Genomic DNA, 22,755 nt, shown 5'->3' on the forward strand with positions numbered 1-22,755 from the left:
GAATTCCCAAAGTCAAGAAAACCTTTACTGCAAAGTAAAATAAACAATTTTTAGATGGGGAGTGGCCTACATGTCAGTGAATGAAAAAGGATTAACCCATTGTCTTAAATCTGTCTTGCTAAAAAGTTCACTTCCATCTAATGAGGAATTTTTTCATTATCTCTTCCCACCTCAGCCTTCCCCCCTAATTAACTTTCCTGTTGCTCAGAGGGCATCACCATCCTCTGAGTCATGCAGGCTCATCCCTGGGTCCTCATTTTCACTCCCCACAGCTAATCTATTGCCAAATCCTGTTGATTCTACCTTTCTGACATCTGTCCCCTATCGCATGTATCTTCCTTATCTCTTTGACATTGCTACCATTCTGGCAGGAGCCTCCATCATCTAGTCACTTGTACTACTGTAATAATCTTCTAGTTGTTTTCCCTGCCTCATCTTTTCCCATTCCAGTCAAACTGATCTTCCTAAATGGCAGGTCTAACCCATGTTACCCACCCCACTCCCAACCTGTCCAGTAAACTCCAATAGCTCCATATCACCTCCAGTATGAAACAAAAGATCCTCTGTTTTACATTCAAAATGCTCCATAATCTGGAGCACTCTCTTATCTTTCTAGTCTTCTTACACATTACTCTACCACATATTCTGGAGCGCAGAGACACTGGCCTTCTTAAAGTTCCTCAAACAAGACATTCCATACTCACTGGCTGTCCCCTATGCCTGGAACGCTCTCTTCCCTCATCTTGCCTCTTGGCTTCCCTGAATTCCTTTGAATCCCAGTGAAGGTATCACCTTCCATCAGAAGCCTTGCCTTATCTGCTTCTTTTCCTCCTTAATGCTAACAAGTGTCTTCCCTCTGTTAATTATCTCCAGTGTATGCTATGTGTGCCTTGTTTGTCAATAGTGGTCTGTAGGTTGTTTCCTCCATTAGGCTGTGAGGTCCTTGAAAGCAGCAAATATTTTGGACCTTTCTTTTTTGTCATCAACACTTAGTACAGTGCCTAGCCTAGAGTAGGTACTTTATAAATGCTTGTCATTGACTCACTTTTGATTTTATAAGGTAGGCTAATTGGAAAATAAGAAGATTTTATTACTAACAATAATCATTACTAATGGGGCCATCTCCAGTCATCCTGATCTATATCTTGCCACTCGACCCAGATGGTTCTGGAGGAGAAAGTAAGTCTGGTGACTTTGCACAGCCCTCTCTCCTTTAAATCCAACTCATCTGCAAGTCGTGACATCACCTCCCTGACATCATGATCCTCTTAGAGAATGAAAGATGAACAACAACAACATAATTGTTATTAATGTAATTATAGATATGTGTGTATATATATAAATAGATAGATATGTATATATACATGTATATGTATATATAAAATGTAATTACAATGCTTCAAAATTTGCAAAGTACTTTATATACGGTACCTTATTTGGTTCTCACAACAACCCTGTAAGGTAAACACTTTAATACTAATTTTACAGATAAGAAAAATGAGGCTGGAAGGTGTTAAGGGACCTGCTTAGGATTCCTAAGCTAGTAAATGCCTGAGGCAGAATTTGAATTCAGATCTTCCTGACTCTAAATTCCTCGCTTTATCCACTGTGCCACACTGTGCCAACTAAGATTCACTTCATGAATGCTCATTCTCCATACAACTCTTCTGGGACACATCAATTCTATGAAAACAAAATATTAATATATAACTATAATGAATAATTTTATTTTGATTGACTCCTAACAGGTTTATCTTTTGGCCTATACAATTAATCAGTCCATCAACAGGTAGTTATTCAACCCTTACTAGGTGCCTGTCTCTGAGCTAAGTTCTGAAGATACAAAGGAAAAACAGTTCCTGCTTCAAGGAGAACTCTGTTGAATCAGAATTTGGCCTCCTAGGAGTTAATTTCTAAAATTCATCTTTTTTAAAGGTCAGCTACTTGGACAGTTCCTGATTCCTATCGTGGTTATTGTTTTGCCCCAAAATTCCTTTGTATCCACTTTGTATATTTAGAATAGCTGCTGGTCACGTCCCATGATGTCTAGGCTCCAGGTGCCATTAAGCTTCACCAGGTATTGTCTTTTACCTGCCCTGGGGAGATTTGTCCTGTTCACTGCTCTGGGGTTGCCTGGCTCCCAGTACTTTACTTTCATCTCCACCTCAGATTTTTGAGGATCAATTCCATTTTTGGTTGCAGTCTGAGAGGGTCTCCCTAGCAGGGATGGAGGTGAGGAGAGGATATGAAAAGGATACCTAGAGTACAAATGACAATCAGGGTTGGAACAAGCTGTAGAGTCTCATCCATACCAAGTGGGTGCTCCTCTGTTTCTTGGTGACTCTCATGTCTCAGGTGCTCTGCTGCCTCTTCTAGCACTACAGCTTCTCTGGTAGCTGATATATTGATTTGAGTGGGGCAGGAAAGGGAAAAGATGACAGATGTCTTTTAAGATTTCACAAGATCTTGTACCAATAGATAAAAGATAAAAACAGAAGGAGGCCCCATCCCAAATGCAGGCTATGGGCTCATGAAGCCAAGCCTGAGGGTATGTGGGATGGGGCAGGGACATTCCTTCCTCCTTAGTGCCCCTTCCCCATTGACCCTCCAGATGTCCTTCTGCCTTAAAACTAACAGAAAGGAGAAGCCAAAGGGATAGTGTTTCTCTTTACTACAGATCCATGCATGGAGTTACACCTCAAAAGACAATTTAAAGAGCCATGATGATTGACAGGAAGTAGTCAGGAATTCTTTTAGAATGTCCCTCTATAAAAGTGTTTGCTTCTGATTACCCCTTCACCCCACCAGCCATCCCTTCTGTTATCCTCCCCTCTTGTCCCCTTACCCTCTACTTTTCTGTAAGGTAAGATAAACTTCCATACCCAATTGAGTGTATATATTATTCCCTCCTGAAAACAAATCCAGTGAAAGTAAGGCTCACTTATTCCCCCTCATCTTTCTCTTCTTCCCCTCCATTGTAAAAGCTCTTTTTCACTTCTTTTATGTAAGATGATTTACTACATCCTATCTCTCTCTCTTTCTTCTAGTACAACACTTCTCAACACTTAAGTTTCTTTTTTAGATATCATCTCTTCATATTCAGTTCATCCTGTGCCCTCTGCCTCTCACTCTTTTTCTCTCTCCCTCTCTCCCTCCCTCCCTCCTTCTCTCTCTCTCTCTCTCTCTACACATATGTGTGTGTGTCACACACACACACACACACACACACATATTCCTTCCAACTACCCTAATACTGAGAAAGGACTCATGAGTTACAAATATCATCTTTCCATGTAAGAATGTAAACAGTTCAACTTTAATAAGGCCTTTATGGTTTCTATTTCTTATTTATCTTTTCATTCTTCTCTTGATTCTTATATTTGAATGTAAAATATTCTATTCAACTCTGATCTTTTCAGCAAGAATACTTAGAAGTCCTCTATTTCATTGAAGTTCCATTTTTTACCCCTAAAGTATCATACTTAGTTTTGTTGAGTAGGTGATTCTTCGTTTTAATCCTATCTCCTTTGACCTCTGGAATATCATATTCTAAGTCCTCTGATCTCTTAATATGAAAACTACTAAACCTTGTGTTATCCTGATTGTGTTTCCACAACACTTGAATTATTCTTTCTGGATGCTTGTAATATTTTCTCTTTGACCTGGGAACTCTGGAATTTGGCAACAATATTCCCAGGAGTTTTCCTTTTGGGATCTCTGTCAGGAGGCAATTGGTGGAGTCTTTTAATATCTAGTTTACTCTGTAGATCTAAAATATCTAGATGGTTTTCCTTGATAATTTCTTGAAAAATGAAGTCTGGTCTCTTTTTTGATCATGGCTTTCAGATTGTCCAGTAATTTTTAACATATCCCTCCTGGATCCATTTTCCAAGTCAGTTGTTTTTCCAATGAGATACTTCACGTTGTTTTCTATTTTTCTCATTCTTGTGGTCTTGTTTTATAATTTCTTGATTTTTCATAAAGTCATTAGCCTCCATTTGCTCCCTTCTGATTTTGAAGGAATTATTTTTTTCAGTGAGCTTTTGTACCTCTTTTTCCATTTGGCCTATTCTGCTTTTGAAAGCATTCTTCTCCTCATTGGCTTTTTGAACCTCTTTTGCCATTTGTGCTAGTCTAAATTTAAAAGTGTTATTTTCTTCAGTATTCTTTTGGGTTTTCGTTAGCAAGGTGTGGACTCATTTTTCATGATTTTCTGACATCACTTTCATTTCTCTTCCCAATTTTTCCTCTACTTCTCTCACTTGATTTTCTCAATCCTTTTTGAGTTCTTCCATGACCTGAGACCAATTCATATTCTTCTTGGAGGATTTGGGTACAGGAGCTTTGGCTTTGTTGTCTTCTTTGGGCTCTATGTTTTGATCTTCCTCATCATCAATAATGTAAGAAAAATACCTCTTTACAGAGAAAGTAAGAATCTATAGTCTGTTCCTCCCCCTCCTCCCCAGTTTGCTCATTTTCTTAGTCAGTTATTTGACTTTTGAACTCTTTGTCATGTGAAGAGCTCCAGAAGTAGCCTCTGTTTCAGCAGTGGCTGCCACTACCCTGGGGCTGGGACTTGGTCAGGACCATACTCCTCTCTCAGCCAATTGAGAAACCTTTCCCACAGACCTTTGAAGCTGTCTTTAGGGTTTGTGGGTTGAGAAGTCTAGAAACTACAGCAGCCATCAGCAATTCACTCCCCTAAGGCCTGCTCTAGCTCCATCAGCACCAGCAGTGAAGCCCACACTGGACTGTGCCCAGCTCTCAGCCTGGTGTGACAGACCTTTACTGTCAATCTTCCAGATTGTCTTGGACTGTAAATTTGCTTTACTCTATCATTTTGTGGCTTCTGCTGCTCTAGAATTTTTTAGAGTCATTTTTTACGGGCATTGAGGGCTTTGGGAGGAGAGCTCTAGCAGGTACCTGCTTCTACTCCATCATTTTTCTCTTACTATACTGTATAGTCTTGTCCATTAGAATATAAGCTGCTTGAGGGCAGAGATTGTCTTTTTCCTCCTAATATTTGTATTGACAGTGCTTACCACAATGCCTGTTACATAGTTTGCTCTTCATAAATATTTGTAGATTGACTGACTATAGTTGTATATCTGTCTGTCTATATATGGGCCCTCAGGTACCTTTTAGCTCTCGATGCTATGAACTTTCTCCCAAGATTTCAAGTCACACACATAGCTGATGACAGAAAAAGAATTAGTAGAAGTCAAATGCCCTGCTCATTGCACCAATATACCTTCTATGTCTAGTGTGTCCAGTGACTAATTTTTTTTCATAATTTTCTAGGCTTCTATCTAGCCATAAAATCATCAGCCATTGCATATAAAGAAAATTTAATTTAGCACGAGGAAGTTAATCTCTTTGCTAAAGGAAATGTCTCAGTTTATAACAGTATATAGAACAGATATAATAACTGTATGGCCATTCATTCTCCATGAAGGCAGCATGGTATGATGAAGAGAGATCTACTTCTAAAACAAAGTAGCTACATGACCATGGGCAAATCATTTAACTTCTCAGAGCTCTGAGCAATTCTGTCAGTTGCAGAAAAAGTGCTGATCTATATTGGTAAAGGAAATTTCCTCACCTGACAGTTCCTTAGGCCATTCCTATCTCTTTATTCTTATTAATATGATTTTTCCCCCATGGAGAACTTTTTCCCTGGAAGGTAAGTCATACTTGACATTTGTTAACCTAATGGAATTAATTCTGTTAAGAGCATTGTCTACCAAGAAGTAATTCAAAAATAGAAATGGTGCTAAAAGAGATTAAATTTTGTGTATACAATGGGATCACTCCTTGAAGGTCAACACTTGTATGCAGTGTGAAATCAATAATTATCTAAGTGAATTTGTAAGAATTTAATGATGGAAAGAAATACAAAGATACAAATTGTGTGTTTAATAAAAGAAGTTGTACTCAATTTAAACTATATTGAGTGAGATGAATTGTAATAAATTTTGCTATTTACATTTCAAATTACATGTCATTATCTAACAGACTTTTGGGAAAAATAACTGAATCTATTTCAGTTAAGTACCATCATCTGCTATCTGATCACAAAGTTTAGACTACCATTTAATCTTGGCAGTTTTGATGTAAGAATGATTAGAAAACTGAATTAGAAATTGCAAAGTGATATGGTCAATATTGTACTAGACTTGTCAGGGGGTCAGTTTGTAACTCTTAACACTTATCGACTCTGTGACTTTAATGTCACAACTGCTCTGAGCTTTGGGCTCCTCATATGTAAAATAGGGTCAATAATACTCCTTTTACCTATCAACTAAGGCTGAAAGGAAAGTATAAACTTTAGATGATTTATTGTAGATTTCATTGTGAATTAGATAATTGGAGAGAGATAATATCTTCGAATTCCTACTTAAATAAAGGTAGAACCTTTCATTCTTCAGATGAAAATCTCTCTCTTTTCTAAGTGCTAGCCCTTTACACATTTTACCTTGTATTGTACTTATGGTGATGTCACAATGACATTAGAAAGCTCCTTGATGGCAAGAAGAGTTTTTTAAATTCCCAATAATAATTTATATTCTAGCACTAATGCCTCCAGATGGTACACACCTAAAATATGTTTTTGAAGAAATTAAACACAAAAAGCATTTTCATTCACAACAGAACATAAAAATATGATTCCATATAAAAATGAATTCCTATTTCATACTTTTGCTTTTCTTTTTTTTGAAGTATTTAACAAACTCTACAGATTACTTTGAAAACTGCCCTTTATGTCTCTGCTTCCTACTGAATTTCCCTCTGTTCTCTTCTGTGCATTCAAAAAATTGCTACATCTTCCTCCCTTCCTTCTTTCCTTCCTTCCTCCCTCCCTCCTCTCTCTTCCTTTTTTTCTCTCTTCCATCCTTTTATTACTATTACCAACTCAGCTTTTCAAGCTAAATGATTTTTGGTTGTGAGCACATCTCTTTTTCCTTCTAGAATATTGTAATTCAAGAACTCCTCTTTAATATAATACAAGTTATATGATCCAACATGGAGTTTCTGTATATATATACATATATACACACATATGCATATATACACATACATACACACATATAGAGATGTGTACACACACACATATGCCTGCACATGCATATATACTCATGCATATGTACCTTACACATGTGTCTATATACATGCATATACATATATGTATGCAATATACCTATAGGAATGTATATGTATTCACACACATATAGATAGATATAGATATAGATATTTGACATGTTGCAAGCTCTGAGTTTTGGATATTACATTCCCGGGACTTTTTGTTTTTTTTTCTATCAGGAGGTAGTTGTTAAAACTATACTTTGCTTTCTGGATCCAATTGATTTGTATAATTTTAATTTATGATTTTTTGAAGTATATTGAAATATGAGTTCTCTAGATTTGTAATAATTTTTATACTGGTCAGTGTTTGTGTTTTCTTTGATGCAGTCATCTCTCCAACTCTTGTAGGGCCAGGGATTGTGTGCCCCTGGGACTCTACTGCTGGATTGGTGTTAGTTTTGTTGGAGGGTCTCCCTTTCCTAGTTTCCTTGTGCCACGTGCTTAACATCTTGTGTAGTTTTTAGGTGAAAGTTGACACTATAGTTTCTCACTTGATTTCATGATCATTATTTGGTTTGGTGAGAAATTCTATGTTTTTTTTGTTTTGTTTTGTTTTGTTTTTTAAAGTAAGGCATATGGCAACTGGGTTATCTGTTTCCCATTCAGTCATCAATTATGGCAGGAACTTCATAGTACGTACTTTAAAGGGTATTTCTGCATCTTTTGTTTTTACATCATGTTCCTTTCCAAATATTTCCCTCAACCCTTCCCTGTCAAGAAAATATTCCTCATTTCAAAGAATAAAAGTGAATGAGAAAAACACACTTCAGCAAAACTAATCAACATATCAACAAAGTCTGACATTATCCGCAACGTTCTAGACCTATAGTTCCCTACATCTGCAAAGACAGGAAGAAGGTACATTTTATTGTCTCTCCTTCATGACCAAATTTCATTGTTATAGTTACACAGCATTCAGTTTTTGTTATTACTACTGTTACATTATTGAAGTAGTTGTGTGTATTTCACTTTGCATCAATTCACGTCTTTCCATCCTTCTCTACTTTTTTCATATTTATAGTCATTATTTCTTATAGCACCATAATATTCTATTACATATATACTCATATACATCACAATATTTTTAACCATTTGTAAAAGCAAGGACCCTGACATACACAGGAAGGTCTGCTGTCACAAGTTCTTAAATCTGCTTTTCTAAAAGGAAAGGCAACTGTTGAGGGGTCAATAATCACTTTAATCAAGCACATGTATCGTTCACTGAGTTCAGGGGGAAAAGTCGGCACCCTGAACTTCAGAGAAAATATAGAGAAATCAAAATCAACAGACAGTGCTTCCAGCTGCCTGACATAAGCAATACGTATATCATAAATCAACAGACAGATAACTATCTGATCATACATACAGTTTCCAGAGAGAGAAGCACCAACATCTGGGTTTTCAAAGCCAGGAGGCTGCTTAGCAGCTTCCCAGAGTCTCATCTGGCACATAAATCTTCCTCCAAAAACTAAGTACCAAAGTAAAACCTCACTTCAGAGTACTTATACATTTTTCAGTGCCAGAGGGCATCATAACCCTTAAGAACCAGTGCCTCATTAGAAAATTAACAAAAGGTGTGGGTCTTCCTACAAATCTTCCCTAATCAAACTCCCCTTAATGGGCAGGCCCATTAATGAGTGGGAAAGATCTCATTAAGAAGTAAAATTATATTAACAATAAGTAAAAATGCATTATCAATACACTATCCCCCAATTGTTGCTCCAATGGCCAGCTAGGTGGCACAGTGAATAGAGCACTGGGTTTGGAGTCAGGAAGGCTCATCTTCATAAGTTCAAATCCTGCCTCAGGCACTAGTTTTGTGACCCTGGCAAAGTCACTTAACCCTGTTTACCTCTGATTCCCCATCTGTAAAATGAGCTGGAGAAGGAATTGGCAAACAGTTTCAGTATCTTTGCTAAGAAAATCTCAAATGGTGTCATGGTGAGTCTAAAATGACACAGCAAAAACTTAATAAATGGTTGTCAAATTGAGTCTAATTTACTGAAAACTAAGGCTTTATCTCTATGTGAGATTCTATTAATAAGATTGTCTCTTCTTAAACATGTAAGTAAATGTGAATTTGAGAAAATTGGAAGCAGTGTTTCTTTTGATCACTAGTTTATCCTTGGGTTTATGGGGTGTTCAGGGAGAAGTAGCACCTCTGATATGAGGGCTCGCCAAACCCTTTTCAGGACTATTCATCCACCTTTGGTGTCCACCTCTCATTCAACTCTCATGTGGCTCCAAGAAGCTATAACATGCACAGTATCCATACCCTGACAAAACTGTATTGGCAGACAGGCTAAAACAAGTTGAGGATAACCAACAGATCTCAGACCTATTGGTGAGTTAGGAGGATGTCTACCTCAAGCACGTGAAGACTTTGCCTAGTAGAATGGTTGATGAGAACAATTTGTTCCAGTGGCCAATAAGGTGACTGAAGTAGGTACTGTGGAGTGCTTGGAGCTTGGTCAAGCATTGAAGATGCCAAGGTAATCTACTGCATGCCAGAGCTGACTTTTACCTTACTACTGGACTTTAATTACTCTGGAGGCTGGTGACTTTGTGCATTTCTGTTTTGTTTACATCCAATTCATGCACATGTCAAGACATATTCTATGAAATGAAGTACAAACAACTAGACCCTGGTGTACATAGTTTCCACTTTGGTTGTTGCCCATTCTCAAGTGGCAGAAGCACTCTAATAAATTATATTTTTAAGTGGAGAGTTGTCTTCTTATACTTCGAGGATGTGTGCATTTGTCATGGTATATAGTCAATCTACTTCTGAAGATCACAAATCGTCTACAAATCAGTCAAAAGTGTAATGGCCAAAACACTAATCACTCTGTAGTCAATTGGATAAGGATCCTCAGAATGTAGCTAGGTTGGTCCTTTTACAATAGACTCACAGTCAATTGCCCTGGCCATTTCAACTTGGTAGCACCTGCCAGGTCTCAAAATCTGTTGGCATAGCCCTCTAGAACCTAGGCTCAGCTCTTTCCACACTAATTTACTGAAGGCAGTAGTGTTTGAAATCTAGAGTCCTTTGGCTAGTTAGTGCCTTCTAAATGTACCCAAATTCTGGGACAACAGCCAATCAACATTTCATACATAAAAGAGGGTTGGTAAGGATCGACAGTTTGGTCAGCTAATGAATTCCTCACATGGAAAGAAGCTAACAATCTGTTTTTGGGAAAGGCATGATGACATAATATAATAGAAGGACCATACTCCCTATTTTGAAGCATACGCAGGCATTCTGTATATGTTTCTGATCTACTACCATGTGGTGAAGAGATGATTAATTGACTGTTGGAGGCAGAAATGGGGTACATTCAAATGTCACTTACAGTCCAAAATAGAATCTTGTCCTCATTCCTGTTTGGCAGTGTTCTTGTGAGGAGGTTGGGGCTGAGCCCTCAGTGAGGAGAAAGGCCTCAAGTCTTTTTCTCCCCATCAGGGCAGATGTGATGTTGCTTATGAGCAAATGCTTCTGGTATTTCTGTTTCTGTTGTTTTTATTCTTTATGTGAAGAAATATTGTATATAGTTACAAATTTGTGCTTTGTGAGCTTTGAAGGGAGAGCCACCCAAAATTCTAGAATTCAGCTGACAGCCATATGGTAAGGATCAAAGTCCCAAGTGACTTGTTGGACCCAGAATAGATCAAAAGTAGCTAAAAGAAGCTGTAGCAGTTTATCAGTGAGCTAGAGAGAATTTGGAGGTAAACTTGGTAGAAAAAATGATTTCCAGAAATTGCATTAGGTTTGTGCCCACTTTCCCCTGGACTAATACAGTAGAGGAGAGAGCATGCCCCTAGATTTTGGGGAGTAACTAGTTTATACTTCTGGTTTTGCTCTTCAGAATACATATCTCTTTGTAAAAACTAATTGATTAAATGAAATTGAAGCACTGATTACTAGTGGTTGATATTAAGAATATATTGGTTGATATTAAGGAGAACATATTGGAATAGAAACTTGAGCTGGGATTATGAACGAGCCATCCCACACTATCAGAACTTCAAGAGTTTAGATTTAGACTTTTTTTTGGGAGATCCTTCTATTCCATGAGGGTGGTGGATGTTGGTATGAGGATCCTCAGATCTTATAAGGTCTATTCTTCATAAACTCATCACCTCATTCTCTTTGAGGTACAAAGGGCAGGCATTATTATTCTTATATTCCAGAAAAGCCAGAGAAGTTAAATGACCTATAGCCATATTGCAAGTTAATATTGATGCTAAACTTAGGTTAAACTTAGGTCTGTCCAGTGTATTTCTCCTTTCCTTCCCTCCTCTGCTCTTCCCTCCTCTCCCCTCCCTTTTCCTCCTCTCCTCTCTTCTCTTCTCTTTCATTCTTCTCTCCTCCCCCTTCTATTCTCTTCCTTTCCCTCCTTTTTAAAACTATTTTTCCCTAAAATCTATATAAATGTTGGAGCATAACATATATGTGTATATATATATATATATCCACTGCTTATTATTTTTTCATGCTGCCTACTTATTAAATATGTCACATGTGTTCTTTAAATAAATGGCATCAAGGACCTTTAGTGTTCCTGGATACTTAGAAAGAATCTCTCTGGGCAACCACCTTCGAGTTCTGTAGCTCAATCATGATTCAAAAATTCAAAACTCACTGATTTCTTAGTCATCACATATTTGGAATGCAGAAGAATGGTAGCTGGATTGAATTGAAAATAGTTGTTTAAACTGCTACTGATCTTCAGAAAGAAAAAAACAAAACCCTTGTGAAAGAGCATAAGCAGATGTAGTTCATGCTTTAACTCACCAGTTATGCTTTGTGTAGCTGTCATCTGAATCTATGCTGCTACGTCCCAGGTGTGTTGTGGGATATGATGTCAACATAGGGCTCTTCAGAAACAAGTTGTCTGTCCTTAGAAAGTAATTTTAGGTTGAATCTGCCCAGGAAGCCAGGAATCAAAGAATATTTTTTCCTCTCTGGCTTGGTGCACTATATTTGCCCATATCCTCAACTTGCAACCCTGTTCCCCCCTTTTCTCTTCAGAGTACAAAGATATTGACTCAGGGACTCTTCCAACTTTGAACTCCAAATTACTGTAATGGAAGCCAATAAGCCAGTTCAGTCTATTTCCTTATGAATAGATTCTTCTGTGTGGTGCACATCTAACTTGCAGTATCTCACTATGGTTTCCACTAGCTTAGCCAGCTAAATCTCCCCTTTAACTTACTTGGCACAGACTTTCCCTTTGGGGCATGATGATCTCAGCTGTGTTGTTAGTGTATAGACAAAACTTCTGCTTAGGAAATGCCTTGATTAGGCAAAGCTCTGTAGCAGTGGTTTCTGAAATAATGGAAAGAACACTAGACTAAGAGTCAGGCGTCCTATTTCTGCCACTTCTAAGCCAGGTACTTTCTGGAATTTACTTAACTTCTTCGTTGCTCTGTTCTTTCACCTGTTGAAAGGGAATAAACACCTGCTCTGCTTCCCCAACTGTGTTGGGAAGATCCAATGAGATAGTGTAAAAGAAAGCACTTTGAAAATTTTACAGTGATCTATAAGTATAGAACATTATTTGAATATATAAGCTAAAATAAAATTATTGAAATAGAATTAATTAATGCTTATTTCCCTAAAATTATATCTATTAAAATACATTGAATTTTTTTAAAGGTCAAGTATAAAGAACACTGATCAGGGTTTCAGAAGTCTTGTATCCTATTCCTGATTTTAGTGGGGGTTCTAATTCTATGATTAGAACCTGCCTGGAAATAGGCAATAGTTCTTTCTTAAGGATGCTGTGGGCATAAAAGGAAAGAGGGAAAAGCCCTTTGGTCTTAAATGCTGTGCAAATACAAGTTAGTTTTAAGTACTAGAACTCAAACTGGGATCTTGATTTCCAAAAGGTACAATTAATATATTGAGTATTTTCACAAGCTACATTAATGAAATCCTGTTATTTGTTGACTCGTAATTCCTGGAATTACAGTTTTTCATCCTGGATTGTTCAATATTTCTAAAAGGGGTATGTGATCTCCTTAGCCACCAGTGCTTTTTATCCTTTTCCCTCAAATTATTATGTATGTATCTATTGGTTTATATGGTATATGCCCTTGGCAGTATTCGTAGCCCTTGAGGGCAGGCAGGAGATATTATGTTTTGATTCTTTTTTTGTTTTTTTTTTTTTGTCATTGTATTCCCAGCACCTAGCACAATGCTTTGTGTATATAGGCTCTTCACAGAATCACAGAATTTGAGAGTTGGAAAAGAACTCATTAAACATCTAGTCCAATCTGTATGCTAAAGGAATCTCCACATTCCCACCAACTAGTCATTCAGAATCTTTGCCTGAGGACCTCCGAAGAGGAAGACACCATCTCCTCTTGAGACAAGCCATCCCACTGTTCAAAAACAACTCTAATTGTTAGGAAGATTTTCCTGACATCTAACCCATATTTTCCTCTTTGTTGCTTCTACCCAAGAGCCTCATAGACCAAGTGTGACACTCTTCCAAAACCACTGTAAGGCCTTCTTCCTGTCTTTTTTAATTTTCTCTATAACACCTGAAGACATTTGAGTTCTGCATTTTTGGAACTTTATTGAACTGCATGGTGGAGATCTTGGCTCTTCTAGTTCCTAACATGCTACCATCTTCCCATATCTTCCCACCTTATTTTTGAGATATTGGGTTGTTGGGTTTTTTTTGCATACAAACACAAGGCAATATCCTAATTTATTCCTAATGAATTTCATCATATTCAGTCCAACCCAATGCTCTGGCCTGTCTAAATACTTTTGAATGTTGTGTTATCCATTTTGTTGGCTCTCTTGCCCAGCATTGTGTCATGCAATTGTTATTAGCAGGGATTTACCCACGGATTCTTAACATGGGGTTTGTGAACTTGTTTTACAATAATATATTGGTAATTATATTTAAAGATAAAAGATTTACTTTGAAATTCTGTTATTTTATTGTGTATATTTAAGCACATTATTCTGAGAAAGAGTCTATAGGCTTCACCAGACTACCAAAGGGATTTATGACATATATCTAAAAAGGTTACAAAGCCCTGAGCTATGTCTTCAATCAAGTCATTGAAAAAAGAATATCAAATGGCCTAAAGTCAGATACAGTAATAATAAATAAATGCTCATGGGATTTGATAATCAGGGCTGACCTGAAAATATTTTCGGGCAACAAATCAATAACTTGATCTCTAACAAAAGAGAAAGGAAGGAATACTAGACGAATGGAAAAAGAATTTGAGTAAAATGACATTGTTTTAATTAAATGATAAGGCATTTTCATAATCTACTGTACTTGCTTTTGAGAGGTATTCAAATTCTCATGCACATCTGGGAAATTTCAAACATTTCAGATGGTAATACCAGACTGCCACTGCAGCAGGCAGCATCTGCCAAATTTGTACTTAGAGGGATCTATAAGACATGCCAACTATTTTTATGAATTTGTGAGTTTGGCTGACATACATTTTCTAGGATCTGAAATGTCCCATTTGGCTACTTGAACACTCAAGTTCAATGTGGTAATATGTGGGTGTGACATTCACTTTTGCTGCACTTACATAACAATAATTTGTCATTTGTCATTTCTTTTGTGTAGTTTACTTAATTTACTGAATAAACTTATGTCATTTCCGGCAAATTCTTTCTCTCTTAGGTGATATTCTGCCAGAAACAGGAAGGTAGCTATTATTTATGGTCATGTCTAGACATAATTTTAACTTAAATGGACATTGCAATTATATCAAGAATAGCTAATGAATAAATTCTCTAGATATTGACAGAACCAGATGGAAAAAGGGGAAATTGCAGCTATGTGCTTCTACAGATGAAAAGCAATCTTTTTAGACATGGGAGATTTTTTTAAAAAAGGAATTTAAATTGTTAAACAAAATGTTTTTTCCCATGGCCTGAATTTCAGAAGAAGAAAACCTGTTTGCTTCTGTAATATTTTGCATATGAGTAAAAATGATTTTTGTTTATAAACTCAGAGAGTTACTGTGCAATAGAAAACCAAAGCTAGGCAGAAACACCTGGTTCAAATCTGACCCCTGACACATATTGGCTGTGTTACAGAAGCAAGTCATGTAAACTCTGAAGGTCTCTAGACAACTATCTAAAACTATAATAGACAAATAACTGAACTGCTAAATCAGTGGAGAGAATTTCCTCCATGAATTTTCTATGTTGATGAAATAAAAAGTTGAGACCAAAAAATTCAAGAAAATGAAATCTACTAAAAATCCAGAAAAATAAATCTATTAAAAATCATCAAAATCACTAAAGAAGATATAAAATTCTTCAGTAACAAGAGCTAGGGTTACAAGACTACTGTAGGATTATTTCATAATTCAGAATAAAATGGAGATTATTGGTTTCTAAGTGTTACTTCTCATTGAAGGGTTGGAGTCACAAGAAATCACATGCATTAAACATGTATTATTCAGCTTTCTAATATGACAATAACAATTCCTAAAATATTTTAAAACTGATATAGGGACATTCTTGCATTCATGCTTAGCAACTGGTATAACTTGGATTCAAACCCAGGATACAAATATGATAATAACTTAAAAATAGATGTTACCTCAGTTGCCATCAAGTCCAAGACACATCTGAAATAGAATCCCTTCTACAACACATCCAATAAAAAACCACCCAGATTTTACTTACCATGGAAGCCAGCTTCTTCCATTTCTTCTTCCAACTCATACATTTTCTAATAAGCCATGCTGTATTTTTCACTGGGTAATAGGTTGATTCAAGAACTAATTTTACCCACACTTATTTTCAATTGCTTCTGCATAGTTTTTCAGATGTCATATAGAAATAATTCACTGAGGGAAAATATAAGTTGTATGAAAGGTCAAAGTAGATCTAGTGGGTCCTGACCTCAGGTTTGCATTTAGAGTTCTTATTTTCTTAAGAGTGTTCAGAGTAACCATGTGGCCAGAGTGCTAGACTTGTAGTCAAGACTAATTAGAATTAAATCTTGCCTTTGATACTCGGTAGTGATATGACCACAAGCATATCACTTAATTATTCTGAAATTTGGATAACTCTCTAAGATGGTAACTTAATGAAAAGTGCCACACAGATGAAATCACAGGTCCTTGACACGCAAGTCATATTCAGCTTAGACTAATTACTTTTGAGATGAGAGAACTATTCTAATTCCTCTGGTTGGAATGAAGGGTAAAACCTTGGACAGGTAAGCAGCCTGGTCATCAGGAGACCTGCATTTGCTGATTGGAAAAAATATGATGATCTAGATTTGTCCAATTCACTGGATCTCTTTCTTCATTTGTAAAACAGTTATTACCTGGATTTATTTTGAACATACATTTAGCATATTTAAGCTTACCAAGACCACAATTTAACATAGTTTTGTTTACTTCTACAGTCAGTCTTATTTAAGGGAAATACATACCAATATCTCTTCAAGAAGATTAAAACTTTGCAGTAGAAATCTCTGCCAAACACCAGAAAATTTGCTGAGAAATATAGTGAAATATGACATCCTGCAGAATCATGAAGAAAAAGATAACTGCCACATTGAAAACTACAGCTAAATGATGTCCACCAAAAGATTTGAATATACCTTCAAAACAAAAACAAGAACAACCAATCCATCAATAATCATTGATTATGGGCCAGAGATTATGTTGGGACAACAAATAAAAAATAAACCAAGCCCAGCTTCCAAGGAACTTATATTTTACCTGAGAAAACAACATGTACATAAGTATACACAGAATAAATTGTTTGTGTTTGTCCTTCGTTGCCGAAAAAGACCATGCCATCAGAGAAATGATGACATGACTTGCACTTGACTTTGTTTTGAGGGAAGGAGGGCTGTGCAGGTCACCAGCCTCACTTCTCCTCCAGAGCCATCTGAATCCAGTGACCAGATATTCATCAGGATGACTGGAGATGACCCAGGATGAGACAATTAGGGTTAAGTGACTTGCCCAAAGTCACACAGTTAGAAAGTGTCAAGTGTCTGAGGTGAAATTTGAACTCAGGTCCTCCTGACTCCTGCACTAGTGCTCTATCCACTGCATCACCTAGCTGTCCATGCAAAATAAATACAAAAAATACAAAGGAGGGGGTTAGGGAGGGTGGGGACTACCAACTGTTGAGATGATCAAACATAATACTTGAATTGCTTGTTGTTTTTTTGTTTTGTTTTTTTTTGGTTAGGCAATCCAGGTTAAGTGACTTGTTAAGTCACAGAGCCTGGAAAGGTCAAGTGTTTGAGGCTAGATTTGAAATCAGGTTCTCCTGACTCCAGGACCAGTGCTCCATCCACTATGCCACCTAGCAGCTTGTTGAACTACTTTTTGAAGGAAGCAAAGAAGTCTATGAGGCTGAGATAGGGAATGATGTTACACAAAGGGAATGAAAATATATGGATATATGTGTGTACACACATGCACATATACGTATGTACATATGCATATGTGGTTACATATATACACATGCATACATATACATAGTACATGCATGTACTATGTATACACACATGCATATATATGTTTTCCCTACTCAAGTTAATAGAGAGACAATGGAGATTATTGAGTGAAGGAAGAATATGGGTTAGATTTGCACTTAAGGAAAAGAGAGGTTGTAAGGTTCTGAAATAAAGTGTAGCTGAAAGAAAAGAGAGATGTTTGAAGACAGAAATATCAAGATTTGGCACCTGACTGGATGTAGGAGAATACGTCAAGGATGATACCTTCATCACAATCTCCGTGGCACCCATCATGACACACACATCTTTGTTCTTTACTGTCTAATTGTCACCGAAGATTGTATAATACACAGCAAAGGAATCAGGCCCACTAAATGTCTTTCAGTAGATGGTAAATTTCATAGACAGCTCCCCACACCCTAAATTCTTTCATTGGAGTGAAAAAAATAGTAGTTAAAATAATAATAACTGATCTTATATAACACTGATTTTTAAAAATAAATCCTTACATTCATTATCACATTTGATCCTTATTTGATATTTTATAGATGAGAAAACTGAGGCTTATAAAGTTTAAATGACTCTGTATATCACACAGCAAGTAGCAGAGAGAATATTTGAGTCCACTTCTTTCCTAATTCAAAAGCTAACTCTTTCAAAGAGAAACAGACCAACATTTTGTCTCCTCCTCCCATTTATAGACATGCATACACACAGACTCCTCTACAAAAGCTGTTGTCTCAACAAAATTTGAAATCAACATAATACGTACAGAGTTTTTCAAAAATAAAAATAATATATTCTACAGCATATCTACATATCAAAATACTCAAATATAACATTCTAACATGCATTGGTTTATTGTTTCTGCAGAAGTAGCCTAAACTACTGCATTATTAGTTTGAAAAATTAAATTCTTCCAAACATACAACATACAAAATGAAGACCATTTTAATTAACTTTATTATTAGTAGTAGTTTACAGATTCTCTCTAACTGTAGAAGTCAGGAGATGTGTGGTTTTTTCTGGTGCTCTTTCCTTCTAATTCTCTAATAAGGGGACATGAAAAACTGTTAACAGGTCATCTCTGACACATTTCAACAGCATATTAAAAGAAAAAAAAACAACTGACCATTTTCTTGAGTTTGTGTAGATAGAGTCTTAGCAATTCTATATAATAAGTAAATGAGATGGAATGTATTCAGATAAGTTCTTACAATATGCTGTGATTCTTTTAGAGTGCTAGACGATGATCTACTGAAATCTTGTAAAAGTTATTCCTTCATGGTGAGCTAAGGAGTTACACAGATTACCACACTCTCCCAGGTCATTATGGAAATAGTCTACTGTAGTCAAACTGTATCCTAAATCATGTCCTTACCTGAGCTCTTAATTTCCTAGGCTGTCATTTAGCAAGTTCTTTGACTAGAAGTGAAAAACTAAAAATGCCTTCCTCCTAGGGAGTGGCTTTGACATAAGGAGAATGAGCACTCAGTATGTGATTTAATAGTATTTTATCTCATGTATCTAATAAAGCACTAAGAACATTTTGGCTACATTCAAACAATGAAAAGTTATTACAGAGGTAGACTCGGGTGCAGATTTTCTCTTCTTTTAGTAGGGAACACAATTATGAGATTTTCAAAATATTGATATTTTCAAGTCTTTTTACTCAAAGACTGATCTCATAGTTACAAAGTACAGGATCCAAAATTGATTTACAAATATATATATACAAATTATACATATAATTATATATATTATAATTAATATTATAAAATTATATATAATATATGTATAATTGATTTCTATAAAGTATACATTTTATAAGTTATTTCTTTGATTTTTCTTTTTATGCAGTTGTCGCTGTTGCCAAGCTATAATCTTTGTTGCTATGGTGTTGTTATGTGTGCCAGAATTTTTTATGTTCATTTATTATTTGTCACCTGATAGAGGATTGAGTGCCACCAAGTTGTCTGTTGTCATGTAGGAAAGCATTCCAAATCTCAGCTGTCTAGCATTTGTGGCTTGGTTTGTGTTTCTTTGTAGCTGATCAAATTAAAATCACCCAGAATATAAATTCTCTGGCACAGAGACATGTAAGGCCATCAATTAATTAGGCAAATTCAATAAAGGTTTAATTAATTTAAGAAAGGAACTGAGGACTTTTAGAATACACTGGACTTTCCTCCAATCTCTAGATTGGTACAATATATTCTTTGAAATGAATTAATTTGGGTAAATTTCTTGAGACATTATAATAACATCTTCATTTTGTAAGATTTGGGATGAAAACTACAAGGTAATTGCAAATCTGTCCTTTTTTCATTCTTTGTAACGTGGAATTCAAACACATTTCAGTTAATCACTATACAGAATTAAAAGAAAATTTAACACAGCTCTATCTTTACAGGAGCTTAATTTTCTAAAGGCACTAAAGAAGAACTGATGTTTGCTTTGAAAGCATTTTAAAAATTTCTGTCTCTGAAAGATAAGACTTTCTGTGCCTTTCCAAATTTATGATTTATGCAATTGTAATTTTCATTCTGTAAGGTTGTCATTGTTATCTATTATTTGGCTTACTTGTGTTTCCCCTACTCTTCTACATATGTGAACATAACACATTGATTCTGTATACTTTAGATAATATGTATGATGTGGGAAATCTACATATATGTGTATAGTTAACCCAATGCGCATATAATATAAACTGATTCCTCTAAAAAAAATTCCTGATAGAATAACTCCTCTTCATGAGGATGTAAGTCTTCTGCTGTGTATTTTGTGATATTCCTGTCTTTGTTGGGTCACATGAAACACTACTGTGGAAATCTATTTATTCCAGGTTCCTAAATCTGATGAAAACTGGAGTATACAATCTTCCTTTGAATCATATTTAGATTTGTAATAAATGGCATTTTCAAGGTATTTGCCTCTAGTCAGTGAAATCTCATTATCAAGTGCTTTGCTAGGAATATCTAGCATAATATCTCACCACAGTGGGTACTCAGTAAATATTCATCAATGCGGTCTTTTGGGAAAGGGGTTCTTGTTCATCTTTCATTTTCCAAGAGCATCAATGAGAACCAGTGACATCATGAGGGGGATGTCTTGACTTGACAGTGAATTGGGATTGAGGGAGGCAGAGCTGTGCAAAGTCATCAGCCTCACTTTCTCCCTGCTAGAGTCACTGGAGTCCAGTGGCAAGACAAGAAAGGTACAGGGGGAGATTAGAAAGACTTTCACCGATATATGGAAATACTGTTGTGTAAACTTTTAGCTTGCAGCTAGGTGACACAGTGAACAGAGTACCATACCTGGAATCAGGAAGACTCATCTTCCCGAATTTGAATCTGGTCTCAGATACTTGCTAGCTATGTGACCCTGGGCAAGTCACTTAACCCTGTTTGCCAAATTTTCTCATCTGTAAAATGATCTGGAGAAAGAAATGACAAACTACTCCCATTATCTTTTGTCAAGAAAACCCCAAATGGGGTCATGAAGTGTCAGATATAACTGAAAACAACTGAACAACAACAACAAATTTTGACCAATGCAGATTGACAAGTAGGTTGTAATTCAGAGATTTTTAAGAGAGTTATCTGGGACACAGAGACATTAAATGATTTCCTTATGGTTGCCTAGTACATATCAGAGTGAAGGCTAGAGCCCAGGCCTTCCCAAATTCTAGCTTGGTCTTTTATCCACACTTGGCCACAGTATAGGTTAAAGTCTTATAATAACAGTGATCCGAACTCAAATCCTGACTGTAACACTTACTAATTGTGAGAGCACAGACAAGTCATTCAAACTCTCTTAGCCTTTGATAATGTTCTAAGACTTAATTAGTAAATAGATAGGTTTGATCATGCCTTTCTTCCATATGATACAAAATGTGTCTTGTTCATTTTAATATAGATAGCATATGTATATCCTCCTCTGTTTAAAAGCTTAACATTTTTCACAACCTGACCCATCTATCTGTTCAGCTTTATTACATATCACTCCCAATTTAGTATTCTGTGATGCAGCCAATCTGGTCTTCTCTGATTTTTACATACAGCACTTTATCTCCAAGCCTTTTGACCTGCTCGTCCACTTTATCTGGGATTTTCCCTTCCTCATCTATACCTCATAGCATCACTTTCTTCCTTCAAGTCAGAGGGCAGATCTCACCTTCCACAGAAACCTTTTCTCAGATTCCCCCACATGTTCTCCATCCTTAAATATCTTGCATTATTTGTATTTGCTCTCTGTTATGCATAATCTGTATACACAAAGGTCTCCTCAGATAGAATATATAGTCCTAAAGTAGGTTTTATTTCCTTTGTATTGGCATAACAAGTAGGAGGGTGAATGGGGTGTTCAGGGAACACTAGTACCTCTGATATGAGGACTTGCTGAGTCCTTTTCAGGGCTGCTTTTCCACCTTTGACACTCACTTCTCACCCAACTCTTACCTACGGCTCCAATAAGCTGTAGTATGAGCAGCAGTCACACCCCAGTAAAACCACCTTGGCTAAAGGGCTTAACCAGGTTGAGGGTAACTGATGGGCCTCAAACCTGTCAGTGAATTAGGGGGCTGTCTACCGTAAGCATGTGAAGACTTGCCACAGAGGAACTGGTGGAAGAGAACACTTTGTTCTATGGCTATGAATGCAGTGGAAGCAGGCACTGTGGAGAATTTAGAGGTCAGGCATTGAAGACACCAAAGTCATCCACTGCATCCTGGATCATTGCCAGTCTTCTCAATCAGCCAATTCAGTACTTTAGCTAGATACAGTAGTCATTCTCTGAGCTGTCCAGTGCTCACCTTATTTTAAGCTTTGTTCATGGATTTTCCTTATCTATAGTGGTATAATTAACAGATTCAGAAAGCAACAACAAAAACTGCAGCTCTCTGTGCAGGATATCTATACAGCTTCTTAGGCTTAAATGGCAGTATCTCTGGACAGTCATGCAAATCTACAGCCATAGCATTGGGATAGATTCCTAGTAAAATGTATAGTTACTCTACCAAAGATGTCTTAAGCCCAGTGCCTCTTTCCTAAATCAGATGTTTCTATTATGATCTTGGAATGGCAGGTAGAAAGTTATTTTGAGGTTTTTTTGTCAAAAAAGCTTGAGA

Source organism: Notamacropus eugenii, chromosome 1, assembly GCF_028372415.1.
Source record: "Notamacropus eugenii isolate mMacEug1 chromosome 1, mMacEug1.pri_v2, whole genome shotgun sequence".
NCBI lineage: Eukaryota > Metazoa > Chordata > Mammalia > Diprotodontia > Macropodidae > Notamacropus > Notamacropus eugenii.